Consider the following 26,666-nt stretch of genomic DNA (forward strand, 5'->3'; position numbering starts at 1 on the left):
TCTCCTCCTGCCTTCAATCTTTCCCAGCATCAGGGTCTTTTTCGAATGAGTCAGTTTTTCGCATCACATGGCCAAAGTACTGGAGTTTCAGCTTCAGCATCAGTCCTTCCAATGAATATTCAGGACTGATTTCCTTTAGGATGGACTGGTTGGATCTCCTTGCAGTCCAAGGGACTGCCAAGAGTCTTCTCCAACACCACAGTTCAAAAGCATCAATTCTTCATGTGCTCAGTACCATATAGTACTGCTTTTCTGATACAATTTCCATTAAATCATTTTTATTCAGAATACATGTGCATGCACACTCAGTCGCTCAGTCATGTTTGACTCTTTGCAACCCCATGGACTGTAGCCCACCAGGCTTCTCTGTCCATTAGATTTTCCAGGCAAGAATACTGGAGTGGGTTGCCATTCCCTCCTCCAGGAGATCTTCCCAACCCAGGGATCGAACCCTCATTTCCTGCCTCTCCCGCATTGGAAGGCGGATTCTTTACCACCGAGCCACCTGGGAAGCCCCATTCAGAATACATACTTGGTTTCAAATATTCTTTTTGTGCATAGCTTTCTTTCTTTTTAAATGTATAATAGTGTTAAGTGCAATCATACTGATTTATTAAATCTAAGTACATCATTTTACTTTGTCTTTGAGAAAAGGACTTGGACTATGCTCTTCTGCCCAGTTCCCCTCAAAATTACTGGACTAGGAAATCAAGATTTTGGGCTATCACTAGAGAATACAGAAGAACTAAGAAACTATTATAATTTGAACTTTGGTGTAATTACTAGCATTAAAAACCACCTGTTTTTAACTAGCTGTTTCTTCAAAATATGTTTCAATATGACACTTGGAATCTTATATATGCTAAGATAAAACATAAACATTAAAATTTTGAAAACAATTTCACAGTTTTTAATCACAATGTATGTGCATCAACCTCTTTACTTTTTCTTAATATTAAGAGTTTATGGTCTTTAAAGGCATTTTTCATCTTTATATCCTCCTATAGAGGAGGACATGGATAAGTTCTTATTAAACATAACTGAACTGAGTAAAGAGTAAACTTCAACTTCCTGTTTTTTTGCAAAAAAGAAAAGAACAGCAGTGCATGAACGACCACAATGAACTGATCCTCTGACGCTTTTCTCACTATTATATAGAAACCCCAGCAGGAAACCACAGCTATATCCTTTTACCAGTATAGGAAAATCTTATGAATTGCTAGCAAGCATAAAAGAACTCTACTGACATCACACAGATGTTTGTGACAATTTCTACTCACCACACTCAGGTGCTTTACAACACTTTCTCGAATGTTTCTCAAGGACAAATTCTCAAAGAAAAATAGTGATAATAATAGTTATACCATAATTATGTGTTTGGGCTTTCCAGGTGGCTCAGTGGTGAAGAATCCACCCACCAGTGCAGGAGATGTAGGTTCAATCCCTGTGTTGAAAAGAGCCCCTGGAGTAGGAAGTGGCAACCCACTCCAGTCTTCTTGCCTGGAAAATTCCATGGACAGAGAGCAGCATGGAGGGTTACAATCCATGGGGTTGCAGAGTCAGACACGACAAGCGACTAAGCATCATGTGTTTGGAGGTAAATTATACAGAAAAACAGTCAAGACTGCCGAAACTCAATTCCTCCCTCAATGTCACTGAATTAAAAAACACCTGATGTGTTAAAATTCCTCATTCCACTCAGACCTGTAAAGATGTCTAGGCAACCAACTGTATTACCCTCTACAGAAAAAGTACTGTATTTTTCCCTTCATGTTCAAAATGGCCCAAGCATTAGACCATTCTAGCTATGAAATATAGAGTCCTTTTTGTCTATTCTCATATATAATCCTATGCAGGATTTACACAGCACATGTTTTAAATTTGTAATATGAGCCTTGATCAAGCGCTTTTATCAATGAAGGGACTTTCCTTTGAGGATCTCTTAGTCATTCAGGAAGTACAAATAAAAGATTATGACGGAAGTCCAGCGTTTCTGAGGGTTTTAACTTTAGTGGGAACCACAGACATGTATACTCATTTAAGAATGAAGTCAAGGGTGTAGAATTGCGTAGCTTTCTTGTTTGCCCACATTACCTAGTATGTAAGTTCTCCATAGAATATTTGTTTCAGGAGTACCTGGCATAAATAAATGAATGTATGAGTGCTTGGTGCTGACAGAGGTGGGGGGCGGATAAGAAGGATATCTTTAAGATCCAGAAAAGGCTGAAAGACTTAAAATTCAGAAAATGGGCCCAAGGATAAAGAAATAAATGGAAGCCTGTTAAAAATAATTGGGCTTTAGAGAGAGTTGATCCTAGGGATTTCTGGACCAACCTTCTCATATCTAGAGAGAATCTGAGATGCCTTGGGCAATGACATGGTTTCATATACCACCTGCACAGATTGTGACATCTGTGTACCTCTCTCATGATTTCTGTTTTATGTACTTCTTATCTAAATGATTTTTCACTTAATATTTTCCTTTACAAAATATTTTACTTAATAGTTTTCTTTGTGACCCCATGGAATTCTTCAGGCCAGAATACTGGAGTGGGTAGTCTTTCTCTTCTCCAAGGGATCTTCCCAACTCAGGGATCGAACCCAGGTCTCCTGCATTGCAGGCAGGTTCTTTACCAGCTGAGCCACAAGGGAAGCCCAAGAAAACTGGAATAGGTAGCCTATCCCTTCTCCAGCAGATCTTCCCAACCCAGGAATCAAACCAGGGTCTCCTGCATTGCAAGTGGATTCTTTACCAACTGAGCTACCAGGGAAGCCCTCTTATCTAAGTGATTTTTTACTTAATATTTTTCATTTAATTGAATGTAACCGGTGCACTAGTTAAAAATACTAGCCAAGCCTTAAGAAATGGTACCTTGTAAAGTCACAGGTTTGTTGTGTCAGTGATATATTTTTCATATAGCATATTTAAAAATATATACTTTAAAATTTATTCTAAGTATGTTTCTATTAAGATAAATTTGTAACTAGTCAATACAAAGTAAATATGTATACTACCTAAGATCATCTCACAGGTCACTGGTAGAAATCTCTTGCACTTTGAAAAGCAGTGCATTCTACTGTGCCATACTCTGAAACAAAGGGTTTGGGTTTTGAAACAATACCAAGTGGTAAAGACATTCCAGATTGATGGTAAGAGTCCAGCAATAAGCCTAGTGCCTGTAGGGGACTTCTGTTTTGTTTTTATTTTTAACTAGAAAAAATCAGTTGCTTATTATTAATACTTAAAAAATTAAAGTAGAAATCATGACTTTAAACCCATGGAGGAATTTTCATGTTCAAAACAGACAAATCTATGTATACTCATCCTCCTGTCAAGCACCATTAGTTTATTAGAAATAGAGTTTTAAGAAGAAACTTGTCTCAAATGGGCCTTCTGTGCATAAATTACCTTTTGTTCATCCTCAGTCTGCAACTAGAACACTTAGTGGCAAGCTATAATAAGGAATCGCTCACTTTCATAAGTAAATGACTGTCTGTGATTAAAACATCAATCACGGAAACACTACTTCTATAAATAGTTTCTAGGTCCAAAGTCCAGAGGTAAAGCTAAACACAGACTTGCCTGGTTTTCTTTCTTGTTATATGTGTGTATGTGCACATGTGTAAACATGTGACTATGTACAATATATTTGGTTTTTCTTTCAAGAAACAAAGACATGTTGTTTGTACAATATATGTGTCACCTGGATATTCTGATAAGACATTTTGTTCTGCAATTTTTCTGCCTATACTATGATTTATGAAGCTTTAACTTAAAATGTTTGTACTTGAGCTCACCCTGTTTGCTGATAGAATGACTTATCACTGATCTAGAAGCTTTCACATTTGCTTTTTAAATAACACAAATGAAATCTGAGATAGGAAAAAGCAGTCTGTAAAATCCTGTCCATTCCTCATATTTTGACCCACAGTATTAATAACGTTCATATTAATATATTGCAAGGTATATAGCATAGTGGTAAAGGGTGTAGACTTTGAAGTTAGACAACTCTGGATTCTCAGCTCCATCACTTAGTATCTGAGGGACTTTGGGCATGTTATTTAATCTGTTTCCTCCTCTCCAAAATGGGGAGATAATAGTATTATACAAACCTCATGTTGTTGTTGTGTAGTCGCCCAGTCATGTCCGACTCATTGCAAACCCATGAACTGTAACCTGCCAGGCTCCTTGTCTGTGGGATTTCCTAGGCAAGAATACTGGAGTGGTTGCCATTTCCTTCTCCAGAAGATCTTCCTGACCCGAGGATTGAATTCACATCTCCTGCAAGGGCAGGTGGGTTCTTTACCACTGAGCCACCCGGGAAGTCCAAACCTCATAGATTTGTTTAAATGAGAAATGGGTTTAGCAGATGCTATTGGCAGATGAGCTAAAGAATGAAGTTTTGAAAGAGTTGGAGGTCATTAATTATACCAACCTATAATCTTCCCTGGTGGCTCAGACGGTAACGAATCCACCTGCCATGTGCGAGTCCTGGGTTGGGAAGATCCCCTGGAGGAGGACATGGTAACCCACTCCAGTATTCTTGCCTGGAGAATCCCCTTGGACAGATGAGTCTGGCAGGCTATAGTACATGGGGACGCGAAGAGTAAGACATGACTGAGTGACTAAGCACAACATAATCTGCTCATGTTTAGTTTCCTTACAGTGGAAAGCAAATAGATAAAAAGAAATGTATTCCATTCTCTCGTGCCCCGGAACCAAGATGACAAAGTGGCTTGAGTGGGTCCTTTGGTCTCTTGCTCCTATTTATCCCACAATTCCTCTTCTCTCTTGTGTCTGGCTGGCCTTTTGTTCTCTCCACTCATCATTAGTTCTGTAATCCAGGTACCGTCCCCCTTCTCCCTGCACTACTACCTTCTAGGCAACAAGGCTAGGAAGTTCTGCATGTAGGAGCAAACACAGAGATGGGCTCATTCACCAGGGTTTTGCAGAGACATGGATTACTATCTGAACTTCCAGCGTCCTAACTCTGGAGAGGAAAACCAGGGGAAAGTGATGAGTGCCACCTTAGAAACAAAAGACAGCACGAGGGTATGAGGCATTTTGCCAAGCAACTGTGAAAACAGCCAGGTATTTCCAATACCCTGAAGTGGGTACACAACCCAGCAATGATCTGACTCAAAGTCATCCCCCCAGGGTGGACGTGATCCCTGAGAATCTAAGCAATACTCTAAAACTATGACCTTTAAACCATCTAATAATTCACTAGTGTATCACAAACAGTTTATGAGCAAAGATAAAGTATCAATGACAGTAAATGATTTATTAAAAGAATAATTAAAGCAGTTCTCTCTAATGTCAACTATGCTGATCTCGATAATAAAGTCACTTCTATAATAATGTTACTCTCATTCACCTCACTTGCATTTGTAGATATTTTCCTGAATAGAAAAAAAAGAGAGGGGATGGAGTTACACAGAGTTTCTTATGTACTCATGGGGAGGAAACTCCCTACAGTATTCAGACTAGCCACCAGCAGAAACTTAGAAGATGTCTTGATCTTCTATCTACCCCATCCTGGTCACTCTTGTGATCCTCTGTTTCTTAGTTGTTTTTAGCAGGATAAAGTTGAAAATACATGTGTCTACATTTTTATTTTCAAATTCATGAAGTACAGTGGGGGGAAAGACTTCCAGTTTTCATGTCTGAATCACTAGGGCCTAAGTAAGGAAGAGGGAGCCACGGGGGTGTGTGTGGTTGGGACTGTGAAAGGAGCCTGGTTGTTAGGCTACTGGGGAAATTCCTGGAGATTCTGACCAGGAAAAGAGCCCACTGTCACTTTGCTAGGCCACATTTATCAATAAATTTATCTAATGCAGTAGTCTGGGAATTATTTGAGAATTCAGACTACGTTTTATCCAACTCTGAATCCCTAGCACATAGCACAGGGTCTTACTTATAAAGTACTCAACATCCAACTTACTAAATGATCCAAACATCTGTCTTCCTTAAATCAAGGCCTTCTGCCAATTCCTTCTCACATTCTGTACTTCAGCTCCTAAATGAATTCCTATTTCCAGTCTGAAGAATGTTTTTATTTGATTTACCAAACGGAAGTACTGATGTATCCTCAACCCAGTCCAATTCAGATTACTAACTTTTATCATCCCTCTTGAGACCTGGACCCAGCACTCAAAAGCCACAAACCCCAGAGGGATGATCTTTAAAAGCTCATCACTGCAATTTTAAATGTCAAAATAACCACCAGGGGAAAAGGAGGATAGTTTCATAAGAGAACATAAAAGTTTCAGTGTAAGTCAATTTAAGTCACTGTACACTTCTGGTTTTGTATATATTATCAATATACTTCAGAGGATATGATGCCTATGAAACTTAGACAATATTCTAGAAGGAAATACACTCTGTCCAAAAGAAGCATACAGTCGATGTGGCACCATGTCCTCTGTTGGCTTCCATTGATACTATTCTCAGCATTGTCTTCTTGGAGTGAAGCTGTTGAAGCACCGACACTTTGGGATTAATAATTAGGTGCGAGGATGTTTTTAGAAGTAAAGTGGGAGGCACGATGTGGGGGTGGCAGGCATGAAGTGTGCATGAGGAAGGAGAGTGGCAGCTGAAGTTGAGAAAGTAGGAGCGATTTCACAGAGCTGGGAAGAGCTTTCTCTACTTCAGGGATCTGCCTGCGTTTTCTGCCTGTTGTCTCCAAAGGGCATTTGCTTTTATTTGCAACATGAATAAATCAACACTGACAGGGTCACTTCATTTTCAGCCATATTAACAGAGCAGTTCCACACAGTGTAGTGGTCAGACTGCACAGGGATTTGGGCCGCTGTAGCCATGGGTTGGAATCACTACCATCATTAGATGACCCTTCCTCAGTTGCACAGGCACAGTCACAAACTGGGATACAAGTCAACACCACCCCTGACAGTTTATTCTCAACTGCCCGGTCTACCAAACAGAACACACCATCCATTGAAAGCTTGAGATATGCTTTGGGCTTTCAGGAGGCTACACATGTGTAGTGTCTACAGAAAGAGTTGTGTATAAAACAAAGACATGGTGCATTAAAAATATATAAAGCTAACCAACAAGGTCATACCTGAATGGTCTAGTGGTTTTCCCTACTTTCTTCAATTTAAGTCTGAATTTGGCAATAAGCAGTTCATGATCTGAGCCACAGTCTGCTCCCGGTCGTGTTTTTGCTGACTGTATAGAGCTTCTCCATCTTTGGCTGCAAAGAATATAATCAATCTGATTTCGGTGTTGACCATCTGGTGATGTCCACGTGTAGAGTCTTCTCTTGTGTTGTTGGAATAGGGTGTTTGCTATTACCAGTGCGTTCTCGTGGCAAAACTCTATTAGCCTTTGCCCTGCTTCATTCTGTACTCCAAGGCCAAACCTGCCTGTTACGCCAGGTGTTTCTTGACTTCCTACTTTTGCATTCCAGTCCCCTATAATGAAAAGGACATTTTTTTGGGGTGTTAGTTCTAGAAGGTCTTGTAGGTCTTCATAGAATCGTTCAACTTCAGCTTCTTCGGCGTTAATGGTCAGGGCATAGACTTGGATTACCGTGATATTGAATGGTTTGCCTTGGAAGCGAACAGAGATCATTCTGTCGTTTTTGAGATTGCATCCAAGTACTGCATTTTGGACTCTTTTGTTGCAAGAGAGTTCCAGAAAAACATCTATTTCTGCTTTATTGACTATGCCAAAGCCTTTGACTGTGTGGATCACAATAAACTGTGGAAAATTCTGAAAGAGATGGGAATACCAGACCATCTGACCTGTCTCTTGAGAAACCTGTATGCAGGTCAGGAAGCAACAGTTAGAACTGGACATGGAACAACAGACTGGTTCCAAATAGGAAAAGGAGTACGTCAAGGCTGTAGATTGTCACCCTGCTTATTTAATTTATATGCAGAGTACATCATGAGAAACACTGGGCTGGAAGAAACACAAGCTGGAATCAAGATTGCCGGGAGAAATATCAATAACCTCAGATATGTGGATGACACCACCCTTATGGCAGAAAGTGAAGAAGAACTAAAGAGCCTCTTGATGAAGGTGAAGGAGGAGAGTGAAAAAGTTGGCTTAAAGCTCAACGTTCAGAAAACTAAGATCATGGCATCTGGTCCCATCACTCCATGGGAAATAGATGGGGAAACAGTAGAAACAGTGTCAGACTTTACTTTTTTGGGCTCCAGAATCACTGCTGATGGTGACTGCAGCCATGAAATTAAAAGACGCTTAGTCCTTGGAAGGAAGGTTATGGCCAACCTAGATAGCATGTTTAAAAGCAGAGACATTACTTTGCTAACAAAAGTCCGTCTAGTCAAGACTATGGTTTTTCCAGTGGTCATGTATGGATGTGAGAGTTGGACGGTGAAGAAAGCTGAGCGCCGCAGAATTGATGCTTTTGAACTGTGGTGTTGGAGAAGACTCTTGAGAGTTTCTTGGACTACAAGGAGATCCAATCAATCCATCCTAAAAGAGATCAATCCTGGGTATTCATTGGAAGGTCTGATGTTGAAGCTGAAGCTCCAATACTTTGGCCACCTCATGCGAAGGGTTGACTCATTGGAAAAGACCCTAATGCTGGGTAGGGTTGGGGGCAGGAGGAGAAGGGAACGACAGAGGATGAGATGGTTGGATGGCATCACCGACTCGATGAACATGGGTTTGGGTAGACTCCGGGAGTTGGTGATGGACAGAGAGGCCTGGCGTGCTGCAATTCATGGGGTCGCAGAGAGTCGGACACGACTGAGTAACTGAACTGAACTGAACTGAACCAACAAGGACCTACTATATAGCACAGGGAATTATACTGAATATTTTGTAATGACCTAGAAGGGTAAAGAATCTGAAAAGGAATACACACACACACACACACACACACACACACACACACACACACACACACACATATATACAACTGAATCACTTTACTGTATACCTTAAACTGACACAATATTATAATTCAACTGTACTTCAATACATAAAGCAATCCAATGTAAAACTGATAACTGATCTAACTTTTTGCTTCTTTGTTTTGTATTTTGCAATGTGGTACCATAAAAAGCATGTAAGCAAACAAAAACTTCCACTAGTCTGTTCTTAACAGACCAGGTCAACTGAGTTTGCATTCATTACCCTTTCACAGAATCTACATATTTTGATGATGAGAACTGTTTAGATTCTCATGAGAGTGTATAGGAATTAACTACACACTGCACAATAATCTCTCTACTCTGTAGAATCCCATCAATTTCATGAACACACTCAGAGCACTGGAGAGCTCAGTGGTACTCAGAAAACATCTAGTTCAGGCTTTGAGAACTCAGTATCTATCAGTTCAGTTCAGTTCAGTCGCTCAGTCGTGTCCGACTCTTTGCGACCCCATGAATCGCAGCACGCCAGGCCTCCCTGTCCATCACCAACTCCCGGAGTCTACCCATGTCCATCGAGTTGGTGATGCCATCCAACCATCTCATCCTCTGTCGTCCCCTTCTCCTCCTGCCCCCAATCCTTCCCAGCATCAGGGTCTTTCCCAATGAGTCAACTTTTCGCATGAGGTGGCCAAAGTATTGGGGTTTCAGCTTCAACATCAGTCCTTCCGATGAACACTCAGGACTGATCTCCTTTAGGATGGACTGGTTGGATCTCCTTACAGTCCAAGGGACTCTCAAGAGTCTTCTCCAACACCACAGTTCAAAAGCATCAATTCTTCGGCACTCAGCTTTCTTCACAGTCCAACTCTCACATCCATACACGACTACTGGAAAAACCATAGCCTTGACTAGACGGACTTTTGTTGGCAAAGTGATGTCTCTGCTTTTTAATATGCTATCTAGGTTGGGCATTGGAGAAGGCAATGGCATCCCACTTCAGTACTCTTGCCTGGAAAATCCGATGGATGGAGGAGCCTGGTAGGCTACAGTCCATGGGGTCGCTAAGAGTTGGACACAACTGAGCAACTTCACTTTCACCTTTCCCTTTCATGCACTGGAGAAGGAAATGGCAACCCACTCCAGTGTTCTTGCCTAGAGAATGCCAGGGACAGTGGAGCCTGGTGGGCTGCTGTCTATGGGGTCGCACAGAGTCGGACACGACTGAAGTGACTTAGCAGCAGCAGCAGCAGCAGCTAGGTTAGTCATAACTTTCCTTCCAAGGAGTAAGTGTCTTTTAATTTCATGGCTGCAATCACCATCTGCAGTGATTTTGGAGCCCAAAAAAATAAAGTCTGATACTGTTTCCACTGTTTCCCCATCTATTTCCCATGAAGTGATGGGACCAGATGTCATATCTTAGTTTTCTGAATGTTGAGCTTTAAGCCAACTTTTTCACTCTCCTCTTTCACTTTCATCAAGAGGCTTTTTAGTTCCTCTTCACTTTCTGCCTGAAGGGTGGTGTCATCTGCATATCTGAGGTTATTGATATTTCTCCCAGCAATCTTGATTCCAGCTTGTGCTTCTTCCAGCCCAGCGTTTCTCATGATGTACTCTGTTAAATAAGCAGGGTGAAAATATACAGCCTTGACGTACTCCTTTTCCTATTTGGAACCAGTCTCTTGTTCCATGTCCAGTTCTAACTGTTGCTTCCTGACCTGCATACAGGTTTCTCAAGAGGCAGGTCAGGTGGTCTGGTATTCTCATCTCCTGAAGAATTTTTCACAGTTTATTGTGATCCACACAGTCCAAGGCTTTGGCATAGTCAATAAAGCAGAAATAGATGTTTTTCTGAAACTCTCTTGCTTATTCGATGATCCAGCAGATGTTGGCAATTTCATCTCTGGTTCCTCTGCCTTTTCTAAAACCAGCTTGAACATCTGGAAGTTCACAGTTCACGTATTGCTGAAGGCTGGCTTGGAGAATTTTGAGCATTACTTTACTAGTGTGTGAGATGAGTGCAGTTGTGTGGTAGTTTGAGCATTATTTGGCATTGCCTTTCTTTGGGATTGTAATGAAAACTGACCTTTTCCAGTCCCGTGGCCATTGCTGAGTTTTCCAAATTTGCTGGCATATTGAGTGCAGCACTTTCACAGCATCATCTTTCAGGATTTGAAATAGCTCAACTGGAATTCCATCACCTCCACTAGCTTTGTTCGTAGTGATGCTTTCTAAGGCCCACTTGACTTCACATTCCAGGATGTCTGGCTCTAGGTGAGTGATCACACCATTGTGATTATCTGGGTCGGGAAGATCTTTTTTGTATAGTTCTTCTGTGTATTCTTGCCACCTCTTCTTAATATCTTCTGCTTCTGTTAGGTCTATACCATTTCTGTCCTTTATCGAGCCCATCTTTGCATGAAATGTTCCCTTGGTATCTCTAATTTTCTTGAAGAGATCTCTAGTCTTTCCCATTCTGTTGTTTTCCTCTATTTCTTTGCATTGATCACTGAGAAAGGCTTTCTTATCTCTCCTTGCTATTCTTTGGAACTCTGCATTCAGATGGGAATATCTTTCCTTTCCTCCTTTGCTTTTGGCTTCTCTTCTTTTCCCAGCTATTTGTAAGGCCTCCTCAGACAACCATTTTGCTTTTTTGCATTTCTTTTCCATGGGGATGGTGTTGATCCCTGTCTCCTGTACAATGTCAAGAACCTCCATCCATAGTTCATCAGGCACTCTGTCTATTAGATCTAGTCCCTTAAATCTGTTTCTCACTTCCACTGTATAATTATAAGGGATTTGATTTAGGTCATACCTGAATAGTCTAGTTGTTTTCCCTACTTTCTTCAATTTAAGTCTGAATTTGGCAATAAGGAGTTCATGATCTGAGCCACAGTCAGTTGCCGGTCTTGTTTTTGCTGACTGTTTAGAGCTTTTCCATCTTTGGCTATAAATAATATAATCAATCTGATTTCGGTGTTGACCATCTGGTGATGTCCACGTGTAGAGTCTTCTCTTGTGTTGTTGGAATAGGGTGTTTGCTATTACCAGTGCCTTCTCTTGGCAAAACTCTATTAGTCTTTGCCCTGCTTCATTCTGTACTCCAAGGCCAAATTTGCCTGTTACTCCAGGTGTTTCTTGACTTCCTACTTTTGCATTCCAGTCCCCTATAATGAAAAGGACATCTTTTTTGGGTGTTAGTTCTAAAAAGTCTTGAGGTCTTCATAGAACCGTTCAACTTCAGCTTCTTCAGCGTTACTGGTTGGGGCATATGCTTGGATTACTGTGATATTGAATGGTTTGCCTTGGAAACAAACAGAGATCATTCTGTCCTTTTTGAGATTTATAGCTCGCTCAATTAAGGGAAGCTGTTGAGTACAAGAGATTATACGCAGTTTCAGTTTCAGGGAGACAATAGGGAGCGGTAGGGTCTGAAGTGTAATAAAGACTGAAGTGTAATAAGGACTGAAGTGTAATAAAGGCACATACTGTTACTCTGGCTTAGAGAGTGTGGGTTGGTGTTTCATTTTTATAGCAGATCTTCTTATTTTTAAATATTGGCTTAATTAAAAAGAGATACCTGCAGATCAGATAGAACATGATCTTCCTGCTGGCCAGTTTTCAATTTCTGATCTAGTACCTACATTCTCAGCTTCCGCAGTGGCTCAGCACTAAAGAATCTGACTGAAGCAACTTAGCACACACATACACAGCACACATATACATCCTCAAACCTGTCTGAGCAGTTTAAGTGAAGCACACCAGGCCCCTCAGATGCTCATGACAAAGGATTCTCCTGCTCTGAGAATCTACATATGCAGACAAGAAATAATCCCCCAAGTGAAAGGAAAAGGCAGAGGCATTTTCACTGAGTCAGAGCTTAGCCCCTGACCCTGACACTGACAGATTTCTTTCTGTTCTTTGACTGCTTTCAGAACTTGTTCAACACGAAAACAAGACCAGTCCTCCACACCCATCTGTCATAAGCAATTTTTACTCATTCAAGGATGCAGGGGGGAAATGTACATCGATTTATTAACCTTAGCTCTGATTAAAATTCTCATTAGCATTAAAATTCTAGTCACTTCATTTTTTTCTTGCATATTTCAAGGAGAAATCATTTATAGGATTCAAAGGAAGGCATGCTTAGAGAATAACACAAGTAAGGATAAATTACAAATTCATGTATAAAATAGTAGTTAGAAACAGGTCTAAAGAAGCATGGAGAGTTTGCTGAATTAATTGAGCTTTAAACCATGTTTTGAGGTGATTGAGAAACTAATTTCAGATGAAGAAATAAGCGTTCCAAGATGATGTAACGGTAAAAGCAAAGACCAAAGTCCAACAAAGTAAAACCCACAATGAATCAAATATCTTTTGCATTTTTGAACGACAAAAATTTTTAAAGTACATCATGAGAAAACACACTTGCATCGGAATTAATAAAAAACAGTTCAAAAATCCTATGTTATATTCAGCAGCCCTGTCCTACACAGATATAATTCAGAATAAAAACCCAGAGGCAATGAAAAATTCTGAATCCTGATAATATTTGCCATATTGTCCTTATTAAGGCAGACACACAAGCATAGGGTATTAGATTTCAGAAAAAATTTCAACAAGAATTCAAACAAAAAGATGCTCTTATTGCTCAGAAAATATACTGAACACAGTTAGCTCCCTCAGGCATTTCATTTACTCCAAGTTTTATGTTATAAAGAAAGAGTCTCCCATAGACACAATATGGTTAGCTTAATTTGAGTCTACTTAGAAGTCAATATCCTGAAAAAAACAATCAAGAATCTATCCACATAAACCATCTTGATTAATACCCCCTAAAATAGATCTCTTACTTTGTTGGACTATTTGCAATTCAGGCTTAAAAAAAAAAAAAAAGGAAAAATGTATTCTCTCTAACTCTTTTCCCTCCAGAAAATTAGTAGATGCAAATGTGATTTTTTAAGTAGCTCTGGAGGTCTCTGTCCAGCTTTCCATTATTGAATTACCAACAGTCCTGTGGTCCCTCAAGGCGCTTGTGACTTTACAGATTTTCACTCTCTAGTCTTGAGTTTTTTCAGGATTTGCTTGGTTCTGCTAGTGTCACAGGCTGTGACTACTGACTAAAGCAATCTTCCTGGGGATGGCTTGGGGATCTACGAGGGTTAGGACCCAAGAATTAACATTTTAAAATTGAATCTGATTTGTGAGGCCAAGAAAGTGCCTGGTCTCAGATCACACAGTAGATCCTCAAAATTTTTCTGCCTCATTAGACCCTTGAGACAGAGATCACTGTACTGACTCACAATCCAGGAAGAAGGAGGCAGGAGTAATTGGATTTCCCTCCCCCTACCACTCAGGAGCCCTTCAGACCCTCACTTCAGGTCCTGCTCCTCCTCCCCTTTGCAAAGAATCAGTGAACTAGAAAGCAGAGGTCTAGATTGTTTTGCCCCAGTGGTTTAGGAAAATTTACTAACTTCTCTGGGACTCATATGTAATCTTTCCTCTTCCTTATAAGTAAAGGCTGGACCCTAAACAGGAGTGTCCACAACTGACTATTGAAGTCCTTTGTTAACTATTACAGAATACAGATTTCTAAGCCCTACCTACAGATTCAGATTCCCTAGGTCACAGCATCTAACCCTCCAGCTAAGAGTCAGTTATTGCTGACTGGAAATAATAATTTGGGCCCTCAGTTATGCTGCTAGCTTCAAAATAAAGCTGTCAGTCTAATTACAGGTATGTAAAATTAGAAAGCTGCTATATTGTATTGCCAACTGTAACGTGCCCAGATCAAAAGCTGTGAAAATTTTTCTCACTGGCATTCAAGACAGTACTTTGAATTGTAACAGTATGTATATATATGTATGTATTTATGTCCTCCTCCATGAAATTTAACAAATGCCTTTTCAACTCAAATGCAGCCTCTACATGTTTTTATTATCCCAGACTTGACGCATGCAAAAAAGTTAGATTATCACTAATGTAAACATTCTGAAGTGGAGAAAGATGAAAGAGAAGTCCGAGACATATTTACAAAAAGTGAATTTCCATATTTGATTGCCTTCCAAATCAACTAATTGAAGCCCATGAGGCTCTATTTTTAACTGGCAATGGTTCTTTTGGTTAAAGGTACAGGTTTATTCAAGAGGATATCAAATTCCTAAGATTGTCTTATTGCTTAGGAAAGACAGCAAGAGCTCAGAGAAGCCCACCAAAAGTTTTCAGAAACACACATAACACACTTTCTTCTCTGATTTTATCTTCTTAAAATAACTGTTTAGCTACAGTAGATGTTAATTTCTCAAAATGCATACAGATATATTTACAAATTTAGTTAAAATGATGGACAAGTCACAGAGCAACTGTAAAAGAAAGTCTGGCAGTTTCTGCCCTTTCTTTTGGGATTCTGAGTATCAGGTGGACTGATTCACCCTCACAGAACTGCCAGTGACAAGCATGGGACGCTACACCTATAAGGCACTCAAGAAAGAAGAGTGTTGAAAACAGAAGCAGGGTTTGCTCCATGTAAGACAATCACTTGATCACCCCTGCCCCTCTGTGCCAAAGACTATATTTGTGTTCTGAGAAATGAAATAATCATGCTATATTGTGGTGTGTCATATAATTTCAGTAGTTCAACTATTAAATTCATCTGAAGCAAGGCTTAGCCAGTAAATTATTGCAAAAGAAATAAAAAATATGGCAGAAAATAACAGATAAGTGACTGACGTTATGGCCTTTCTGTCTAGATTTCTTAAAGTAGTAGGACTGAGAAAAGAAACCTTAGATAGAAAAAAAAAATAACAATTTTCGAGTCGTATTTTAGTCTAAACAGAAATTCTGCTGTTATTTTCTCCCCTCACCTTGATACTCATTTTTTTTTCTTTTTTAAATGATTTTAAAATAAATCTCACATATCCCCAGCTCCTTTTTTACTTCCTTCTCCTATATCACCATCCCTTCCTCACTGCCCACCCAGATCCACCCATCTTTCATAAACTACCTTAAGTTCTACCTCCACTTTGAACTTTTCTAAATTAATTCAGTTCCCAAGGATCTCCCTGTCTTCTGACTTTACTGCCATGAGTTTACTGGTAAATTATGATGCCTTGCCTTTCTCAAGACAAGTTTGCTATTTAGTGGTTTAGTCACTAAGCTGGGTCTGGCTCTTTCAATCCCATGGACTGTAGTCCACCAGGCTCCTCTGTCCATGGGATTCTCCAGGCAAGAATACTGGAGTAGGTTGCCATTTCCTTCTCCAGAGGATCTACCCAACCCAGGGATCAAACCCAGGGCTCCTGCATTGCAGGCAGATTCGTTACTGACTGAGCTACAAGGGAAGCCCTATATTCTGATTGCTATTCAGAATATGGTGTAAATGCTTGTGTAGTAGATATTTAGGTGACTTGCAAACTGGAAGCATCTCTTCTTTGTATCATTTAAAGCAGTAGCTTTCAGACTTTTTAAAACGATGTATGGTATGATATCCATTTTACCATAGTCCAATGTGTGTGTGTGTGTGTGTATATATATATATATATATATATATATACACACATATATTGTTACAAGCACAATATTTATTCACCCTTCTATTGTTTTACTCTATTTTGTTCTTTGAAAATAAAAATGCTATCAGACCCAGTAATCTGACCTCACAGTGAGTTGTGACCAGTTGATTACTCTGGGACTGCTATATATATTTCCTTTACTTAAAAAAATTTATAATTATCTGTGGCCATTGGCCTCTGACTTTTCTTGCATTACTTTTTTTTTTTTTTTTTGCCTTTTGGAGTCATCTGGGACAATTAAATGCTTGGAATATACAGTATTTTCCATTCTTTTGCCCTGAGTACTGCTGGTCAAAAGATAAGATTCCCTGAATTTCTGTAAAACTCAAATCTCCATTCCCTCATTCTCTTTTATTTTCACAATATCCACAGTAGGTGGTAGACATTTAATGGATGAAGAAATTTAGGCACAGAAACTTCTGACTTTCTCAATGACGTATCTCCCTTTTAATCAGGCTATTATAAATTCAGGTAAATATGGTTTCTAGACATTTAAAAGAGATAAACTTGGGTAATGTGAACAACACAGAGCCTCAGTATGAATGTATTTACCTAACTCGTCTGGATTAAATGAGTTAACAGCTCTTCTGGACTTCAGTTTGAAGATGGATCCACTTCCTTCTCTATCCCCATCTTTCCATCTTCATCTCCTCAGTTTTTCAGCCACCTAGAACTACTTGTTCTTCTTGGGTCTCTGTATATTTTGGTCCCTATACAAGGAATGCCCTTCTTTGTCTTCTTTACCAGGCTAGTTCCTCATCCTTCAAATCCCTGGGAACTGTCCTTATTCCTCTCCTCTCCCACAATGTGACTTTCATAGCACCCTGTGCTCTCCCCATCAGAGCACTTAACTAGCTCTTCCTCCCTCCCTCCCTCCCAAGTTTTACAGGCTGAGACTCTTCTATTCTACAATCTAGGGCCATGTTGAATTCAGGATAAAAACATGGAGAAGGCATAAATAAATCAACAAGTGACCGCATAAAGAACGGCCACTGAAAAAGCTTGAGTGTGATCTGGGACTGGAATTGTGTGTCTTGACCCTCCAAGGCCAATCATTCATGACTTTATGATTCTATGACCATGATTTTAGTGTTTCCCTGAAGGGTGCAGATTTTGTGACTGGAAATTCATATAGTGAAGGATAGCTGTGTCCAATACATTCTTTCAACTTTATTTAGGGCACAAACAAGGGTATTTTGAAGGGACAAATAATTAAGTATATTGGGCAAGTGTACTGAGGCAATTTAAAAAAAATCACTCAGATTTTAAAGCTGCTGGTTGGAACCCACCCTGACCTCCAGTTGGGGGTTCTGACCATGCCTCAGATCTCCATTTCCCACATGAAGCTATGTACTTTCGATTTTGTCCTCATCATTTTCATTAGTCTAGTTAGTGATTAGGTGAAGTCTCACACACACATTCTGCATGGATCTTCATAAGTTCCTTTGCACTATTTCCAAAATAAATTCCAGTGATATAACATCCAGGCTTGCCATGGCAATTACTACTTTTTTTTCTGTTTATGAATCAACAACCTACCCCCCACCCTGCCAACATACTAAAAGCAGCAAAGCTGTTGAAAAATGTTCTTTGCGATCCTATTTGAAAAGAATATTCTCTAATACAAACTCTTGCCATTTCCAGATAGCAACTGAGAAGATTTTCTTCTTTATGCTGTGACTCATGTATCTTTATTCCCACAGCTGCTACTCAGGGCAGGCCAGTGGTGAACACAATGGAAAAGAAAGAAGAGTTTATAACTGGAAAATAAGCACATTCAGGAGAAGTACACTCAAAGCATTATCAAAGTAAAATATGCAGCAGTACCAACAAGAGCAAACAAAAGCCCACGCAAGAGATGTGTAAATATTTCATGAAGCTAAAGCCTTAATCAACTCTCTCTCCAAATCTTGCTGGTGTTGTAAACACTTCAGTTTCCTCCAGTCCCACCATGACCCAGATTCTTTGCAAAAACAAAATGAAAACATGATCCAATGGATCTTTAACAAATGTGGTGTGAAAAATATTTATTAATAGATAGAGCATATCCAAGGTATTGCCTTAACAGGAAAAAGAGGATACCTTAATAAAGGTGGTTGCTTCTTGATGACTTTCAGAGCTTCCTTTCTCCCCTCCCCCTCCAAACCATTGCCTTTTCCCCACTACCTATGTTGCTCTTAGGACATTTACATCATCTTAACCTTGAACTACCTACACCCCAAACCAAGATTTCTCCCAAGGCCCCTCTAAAAAGCCCTTTAAACCTGACCAGACTTTGCTGCCTTCCTACCAGGCAAAATCACTTTCCCGTGTCTAAATTCTTCCCCTCTCTTTTTCCCCCCACTCTTTCACTGCCCATTGTTGCGTCTGAAATTTTGCCTGTATCTTTTCGATCTGCCTGGATGGCGTACGGATCTTTTGTGTGTATTGGTTGACAGTGTTTTTCAGTGATTTCTTTTCTAAAATCCATCTCCAAAGAACTGTTTATAGCCTCTAGTCTACCCTGATTTAATGTGGTTCCAAAGTTCACCTCTAGATACTGAACAGGTCTCTACAATGATTTCTCTTTATCAACCTCTGCCTGCCCTTCTCTCTCTGCGTATCTCAAGAAAAACTATATATGTAATGTGTGTATACACGCGCATATAAACGCATGTATATAACGATAGTATGCTGACCTTAAACGGAGTAAATGTAGGAAAATGAGAAAAATGCCTGTGTAGTATTGCCACACACACACACACACACACACACGCACCCCTATTTGGATATTCACAGTATGCAGACCTGATTGCAAATCCCCCTCTCCCAAGAACAAGAACAACAGGCGTCTTCGTCGGTTTACCTTCAAAGCCAGAGCCTAAGGAAGCAATGACCTTGCCGAGAAATTCATCACCTGCGAGAAAGGCTGCACCTCCTGGAGCTCAGGACGGGATGGGAACGAGAGCAACAGGCAAAAAGGATCACCTGGCAAAATGTGGGACCGAATCCATCGCCCATCAGTACCGAGCACACCGCAAAGCTGTGGTCTCCCAGGGTTGCAAGATGGGCAGAGGTGGCGCGGGGGGCGTCTCCTCCCGCGGCTGCCGGTCACCTACCTGCTGTTGCCCGGCTCTCTCCGGCGTGGCGGGGCTGCTGCCTGCGCTTTGGCGAGGGCTTCCCGTCGCATATCACACGCAGCGGCTCCCGGCGCCACACCGATGGTTCAGCGGGCTCGGGAGCGGCGGTCCTTTTCAGACCTGTTCCGGGAAGGAGACGGGTGCTAGCAGGAACTGAAATTACTATGCAAAGAGCAGAGGTGGCGCGCAGGAGCCGGGCGGAGACCGCGGGGGCCACCCCCACTCCGGGACTGCAGCCGCCGCCGCCCGGCACTGAGCCAAACTGGAGGTGGGAGTTCACGTGCCCGACTGCTCGTCCGTCAGGCCCGGGCTGCGCCCCTCTGTCCTCGCCAGGCAGCGCTGCCCTGCAGGAGCATCCGAGGAAGGGGCGGCAGGAGCGCAGGCAGCGGCGGCAGGAGCGCAGGCAGCGGCAGCCGAAGCACCGGCGGCGGCGGCGGCGGCAGCGGCGGCGGCGGCAGCAGCAGCAGCAGCAGCAGCAGGACGCCGAGCTCCGCCCCCGCCGCGCCCCCGCCCAGCCTTCGGTCCCGCGGGAAGGGGTTGCGGCGGCGGCGGCTGCGGGCCAGGGTGCAACCGGGCACCCGCTGGTGGGTTGCGGTGCTGCTGCAAGGAGAACGGCAGCAGGTGGAAAGTTCAGAAGGAGATTAAGATAGAGGGCTGGGGCCCAGAGCAGCTCCGCAGGAATTCTGGCCCTCGCTCCCACCCACAGGTCGCCAGACTCCATGGCTGTGTCTAGACTCCAGCACACGGTTTCCAGTAGAGCCAAGTGCAGAGATCTGAAACCAAGGAGACCATCCGAGGTTTTCTCGGTGTTGCAAAAAGTATGATACCTCGCGTATTTGGAGATGGCATTGCTGACAGTGTTCCTGCCCCCTGCCCCCTACCGCCCCAACTCCCCTCTCCTGGGCATGGATGGCTTTGGAAAGCGTCCACTCAAAGTGGCTCCAGCAACACTGAATAGATGTGTAGTATGGTTAGCAGCTGCAGATGGTGCAAATGAAACTGAAAAGAGGTAATGTTCACCGACTATTTGTTGGCAGGCACTGTGCAAAATGCCTTATATGCAGCCTTTGTAATTCTGTTAACGACCCAATGAAGTGAGTGATATTCTCCACTTTACTGATGAGAAAACTAAAGCTTCAATGATTTAGACACTTTGCTTCAGATCACAGTAGTAACTGTGTAACTGGAATTTAACACTGCAGAAGAGATCCTCTCACTCATGGGGATCACCTGGGGATCTTGTTAAAATGTAGGTTCTGACTCAGTAGGCCTGGGGTGGACCTGTGGATCTGTGGTTACTAACAAGTTCACAGGGGGTGTTTGTGCTGCTAGCCAAGGGACCAAACTTTCTAAACCACTGTCAGGGATTTTAATAAATTTCTTCTTTTATACCAGCTCTAGATTATTGATTGCAACTTCCTAAAGGTGGGTTAAGAAGGATTCTAAGGCTGTGTCTTGGCTCTTGCACAAAAAATGTTGCAGTCCGTTGTGTGTGTGTTAGTTGCTCAGTTGACTCTGACTCTTTGTGACCCCATGGACTGTAGCCTGTTGGGCTCCTCCATGGAGTTCTCCAGACAAGAATACTAGAGTAGGTAGCCATTCCTTTCTCCAGGGGATCTTCACAACCCAGGGATTGAACCCAGGTCCCCTGCATTGCAGGCAGATTCTTTACCATCTGAGCCACCAGGGAAGCCCGTTAGCCATGTCCAGTTTGGTTAATAGAGGGAAGTTTGTGACAAGTATGCTGGGTGGCCATCCCAGCAGTAGGCTACTTCTACCACTTCTGAAATAACATGTTGGTTATTGAGAATGATTATGATGTAACATATTAGGATGGATGTCTTCATTCCACACCCAACCCTTGTTAAGAAAGCCTTAAGTTAAAGTTTTACACTTCACGTTTACATAACACAAAACACTTTACAAAATGCTCATATGAATGATTTCATCTGTCTTCATAATGACTCTGTAAGGCAGGTATAATTTTACTTTACAGGAAAGGAAACTGAGGTAAAGCAATTTTCCTGATATTACACAACTAAAAACATGTGATAGGGGCTAGATTGTGACAGATCCCTAGCTCTGGGCTTTTTTTTTTTTTTTTTTTTTAATTATTAAACTACTGTATTAGTTTCCTGTTAGTCGCTTAGTCATGTCTGACTCTTTGTGACCCCATGGACTGTAGTCTGCCAGGGTCCTCTGTCCATGGATTCTCCAGGCAAGGAATACTGGAGTTGGTTCCTGTTCCCTTCTCCAAGGGGTCTTCCCAATCCAGGGATCAAACCCAGGTCTCCTGCAGTAGTTTTCTCCTGTTGCTGTAACAGATGGCCACAAATTTAGTGGCTTAATACAACACAAATTTATTATTTTATAGTTTTTGAGGTACAAAGCCTGAAAATTGGTTTTATGGGGCTAAAATCAAAGGTTCATCAGGGCTATGCATTCCTTCTGAAAGCTCTAAGGAGAGAATCAGTTCCTTACTGTTCTTTGCTCAGTTTCTAGAGGCACTTGCCTTTGTTGGCTTGTGACCACATCACTCAGACCTCTTTTTTCCTCTACCCTGACTCTGACTCTCCTGCATCCCTCTTCTATAAAGTCTCTTGTGATTATTTTGGGTTAATCCAGATAACCCAGAACAATATCCCCATCTCAAAATCCTTAATTTATTCATATTTGCAAAGGCCCTTTTGTGATGCAAGGTAACATAGTCAAGGGTTCCAGGGATTAGCTATTTTGGTAGGTACATTATGTCTACCAAAGCTTCACTTAGTACTATCCTATGCTGCTGCTAAATCGCTTCAGTCGTGTCCGACTCTGTGCGACCCCATAGACGGCAGCCCACCAGGCTCCCCTGTCCCTGGGATTCTCCAGGTAAGAACACTGGAGTGGGTTGCCATTTCCTTCTCCAATGTATGAAAGTGAAAAGGGAAAGTGAAGTCGCTCAGTTGTTTCCGACTCTTAGCAACCCCTTGGTCTGCAGCCTACCAGGTTCCTCCGTCCATGGGATTTTCCAGGCAAGAATACTGGAGTGGGGTGCCATTGCCTTCTCCTACTTATCCTATAGTTTCTACTATATTTTACTCATCCATCTCTTCTGCTTGATTTCTCAGACTGCTGGGAAGTTCTTTCAGTGCAAAAATTCACTTGAAAGTCATTCAAGAGACAATAACAAATGTATACTGGCAAGAAAAACACCAAGGCCATGAAAAAGCCAAGAGGATGGCTAGGATTGTCGTCATGAAATGGACACATAGGATTAGGAAGTGCTTATCCGTCTGAATGGAACTGAGGTAATCCTTAAGGCAAGTCCTAACTACAGTTATAGGCTCACTTTAGCAATACAGAAGTAAAAAAAAAAAATTCTGCTTCTCAAAGGTATGTTGTTCCATGATGAATAAAGCAATTCAAAACCCATACAAAATTGAGTATAACACCAAATTCCAAAGCATATAACTATCAGAGTGATGATAAATAGTATGACAGTACATGAAGCAAAGCCAAATCATATTATTGAAAACCTCAAGGAATTTATAGAAAGACTGACATACACAAGTTTAAAATATCACTAGGAACACAGGGTTTGTGGGAAATGAAAATAATAAAGAATTTGAACAGGAGAAACAATAGGAGAAGCAATGTGAGTCGGTATATGATTAATTGCCAAGTGAATTAAAGTGAAAATTTTATTTGTAAGTTAGGTTTATACAGGGGAGTGGAGATAAAGCTAAAAAGGTAGATTAGAAAATTGTTTTGTAAAACATCTTACATGTCAAGTTATTCAGTTTAGACTTAATCTGAAATTATAATGACAATAACAATACCTTATGTCCACATCATGCCGAGTAATTTACCAAGCACTTTTTACATATTTTCAGTTATTTGACTTCTTCTCCTCTGACCCTGGAGAAGCAGGCCAATGTGTTCACAGACACATGAACACATATACACTTCACGCCACAAGGAGAAGGAAAGACAGCCTTCCTACATCAAAGATGTGTTCTCATCCACTCTGTATGCAATAGCAGCTCCCTCCCCGCTGTCATTCTTCCTTCCTCCCTAGCCCGCTTTATGTGTTTCCAGCAGACTTCCTACTGCATTCTGATAGAGTATATATTTGTTTATTGTCTCTCTACTGTTTTTGAGGGCAGGGACTTTGCCTCTTTTTTCACTGCTAAATCTCTGTCACCTAAAACTACACTCATTTATTAAGGGCTCAGTAAATTAAATGAACCATTACTCTAATTTATAAATCAGGAATCAAAATGCCAGATATTTAAATAAACTTTGTGATGTCCCACAGCTGTTCAGAGCCTTTACCAAGACTAAAGCCCAGGGTCCAGCCCAATGTTTTTTTGATAGTCTGTTTCCTTTCTGAGTGAGAGGTCTTAGGGGCATTTAAACAGAGGCAGTACTGTATTTTAAAAGGATAAGAATTTGAGATGAGAATCTTCTCTAAATGTCACATCTTGCCTAAAAACTTCATCATTTTGGCTGGATTGGCAAGAAGCATCTACAGGAGGAAGTTAGCAACGGTCGATTCTTGAGGACTCCCATCAGTGCTGCGTTAGTTGGCACTGAGTCATACTGTGAGTTGTTTTGTAATCTCTGGTTAATTCATATGTGCGTATCTTGACACTTTGTATTACACATTTTGGCTCAGGGACTATAACTTTTTTTTTATATCCATGCATTCTACCCAGTTGTTATTCTTTAGTTGCTAAATTGTGTCCAATTCTTTTGCAACCCCATGGATTGTAGCTTACCAGGCTCTTCTGTCCATGGGATTTCCCAGGCAAGAATATTGGAGTGGGTTGCCATTTCCTTCTCCAGGGGATCTTCCTGACCCAAGGATCAAACCTATGTCTCCTGTGTTGGCAGGCAGATTCTTTACCACTGACCCACTAGGGAAGCCCATTCTGCCCAGTACTGGACTCTAAATAGATTTTATCACTGCATGGTTACAAAATGGCTGCCATTGCTTTAAAAACCATATCCTTACAAACCACATTCAAGACAGTGTAGGGGATTCAAATATGCCGCTGCAAAATATGCCACTTTGGCATAAGAATTATTTTGAACCAGAGGAAAATGAGAACCAACAGATGCAGAAAGAAGCCTTCTTAGAGTTTCCCTTATGTGACTAAAAGCAGAAACTTATGAGAAGTGAGGATTACCCTAAATCCCCTCTCCTGGGATAGTGTAAGGCCATGAAGAGGACAGAAACCTTGCACCATGATAAATCTGCAAACAAATCTTATTAAAGTAATTCTTCCCTTTCATTAGGTTTTCCCCTAATATTTGCCTTCCCACAGTTTGCTGCCCCTAAAAGCCTAAACCCCCTTTTCCTTTGTCTTGTCATTTCTGTACAAGTTTATTGTTTTTGTGAAAATGCTCTATAAGTCCAAGTTTTAACTGCCCCTTTGAGTTACTCATCATTGAGTTTCTTCTGCATCTATGCCTGATGTATATGCGTATTAATAAACTCTATTTCTTTTTCTCTTATTAATATGTATTTTCACTGTCTAATCTGCAGGGTCCCATTTAGAGACCCTAGGAGGATAGAGGGAAAAAAGCTTTTTCTCTCCTCTATAATAAAAAGAAAAAGATTCCATTGGAAAAGAGAACATCTTCTTTTTATGGAGGAAAAAGTATTTTCCAGAACCCACTCTCCTATTTCCAAGTCATTGACCAGAATCTAGTCACCAGATCACCCAAGGAGTTTGTGAAAGTGAGCACATAGCCAGGAAGAACAAGCTTGCTTTGGTTTTTCTAGGCTAGATGTCCCGGTACCCCAATTGAAACCAAGGTTCTCTTATTAAGAGAGAAGGAAGGTAGGCTCTAGGATCAGCCCTTAGCAGTTTCTTTCACAGAGAAATCAGTATAGACATACTGAAGACTCACTGGAAGGTCCATTTTGATGTTACCTGACTGCCTTTCGATTTCTGGCAAGTCATGTTAAGTCAGGCTCCTGCCTATTTTCCTCCCTTTCTCCTTCTCTCTCTCTCTCTCCCGCTTCCTTCCTCTCCCCTTTCTCATTCTTCTTTTCTCTTCTTTTCTTTCCTTTTCTCCTTCACTCCCTCCCTCCCTCCCTCCTTCCTTCAGTTCCTCCTTCCTTCAATCCTTCCTTCTCCCTTTCTCCTTCCCTCTCCCCTCCTCTAATACTAAATGGCTTCCTGCAGCATCGTTTTTGGTCATATTTAGTATTCTACTGTATATTTAATCAGTGCCCTGTCGTCAAATGTTTAGATTCTCACCATCAGAAATATTCTTACAATAGGCTGTTCAACTGATTGGATAAGAGACATTCAAGTAACTGCTAGTCGTACCAGTGTCATCTCTTGCTGCTCCCTAAACTCATATTTTCCATTCCTGCCCTAGTAGTTTGTAAAACACAAGAGTATACTGTTCCACAGCACCATGACTTTGTTTTGATCTGTGCCCCCCTCAACCCACCTCCTGAGTGCCCTTTTCTCAGAGCCACTTACTGAATCTATCTGGCAAAATCTAGTTTAGTGATCACCTCCTCCTGGAATCCTTACCCAGACCACCCATTCCCATATTTAATTTCTTATTCCTCTCTAGACACACCTGGTACCAGTCTTTGTTGTAGTTAAAAATTGTACTATGATTTGTATTTTTATTTGTTTTTCTCCTCTAATAGACTCTGAATTCCAGGAAGATTAAATCTTGGTATATTATTTCTGTTATCAAACTTGACACATTGCCTATTGATTGTTAACAATTTTTGAATTCCAGGCCAACTCAATTTTTAAAGGGTCTTACTATGCTTTAGTTGTTGTGCTAGACAATTTAAAGTTTATTAGTCTATTTAAAGTCAGAGAAGATGGAATGATCCCTTTTATAACAAGAGGCATACAGTTAACTTTAAGATGAGCGAGGAGTCCTAAATTACTTTAGGCTCTGAAAACTGATTGTGCCTATGCTGTCTTCATAGGTATGCAGTGTGGCAGTGTTTGGTTTACACTTGGCTAATTTAGCCATATGTGCTTAAGGGTAATAATCATCACTTCTATTTACAAATTGCATGTCATACATGTTAAAATCTATTTTATACAGGGCCATTTTTCAAATGATTATTTTTCTT

At 41.1% G+C, this 26,666-nt stretch overlaps 1 protein-coding gene across 2 annotated transcripts in view; it reads right to left on the reverse strand.

The window, feature by feature from the left end:
- The window catches only part of GPRIN3 (GPRIN family member 3), a 75,978-nt gene extending 55,925 nt beyond the window's left edge, over window positions 1-20,053 (reverse strand). The window contains exon 1 of one of the 2 annotated variants that reach the window (XM_081594516.1): window positions 19,541-20,053. The gene's annotated coding sequence lies outside the window, so the exon portion shown is untranslated. Of the gene's footprint in view, window positions 1-19,409 lie in introns of both variants that reach the window. The other variant, XM_081594505.1, reaches the window with a different exon arrangement.
- Window positions 20,054-26,666: the final 6,613 nt, after the last annotated feature.

This window comes from Giraffa tippelskirchi, chromosome 1 (genome assembly GCF_054371585.1).
Source record: "Giraffa tippelskirchi isolate mGirTip1 chromosome 1, T2T-mGirTip1v1.2.pri, whole genome shotgun sequence".
Lineage (NCBI taxonomy): Eukaryota > Metazoa > Chordata > Mammalia > Artiodactyla > Giraffidae > Giraffa > Giraffa tippelskirchi.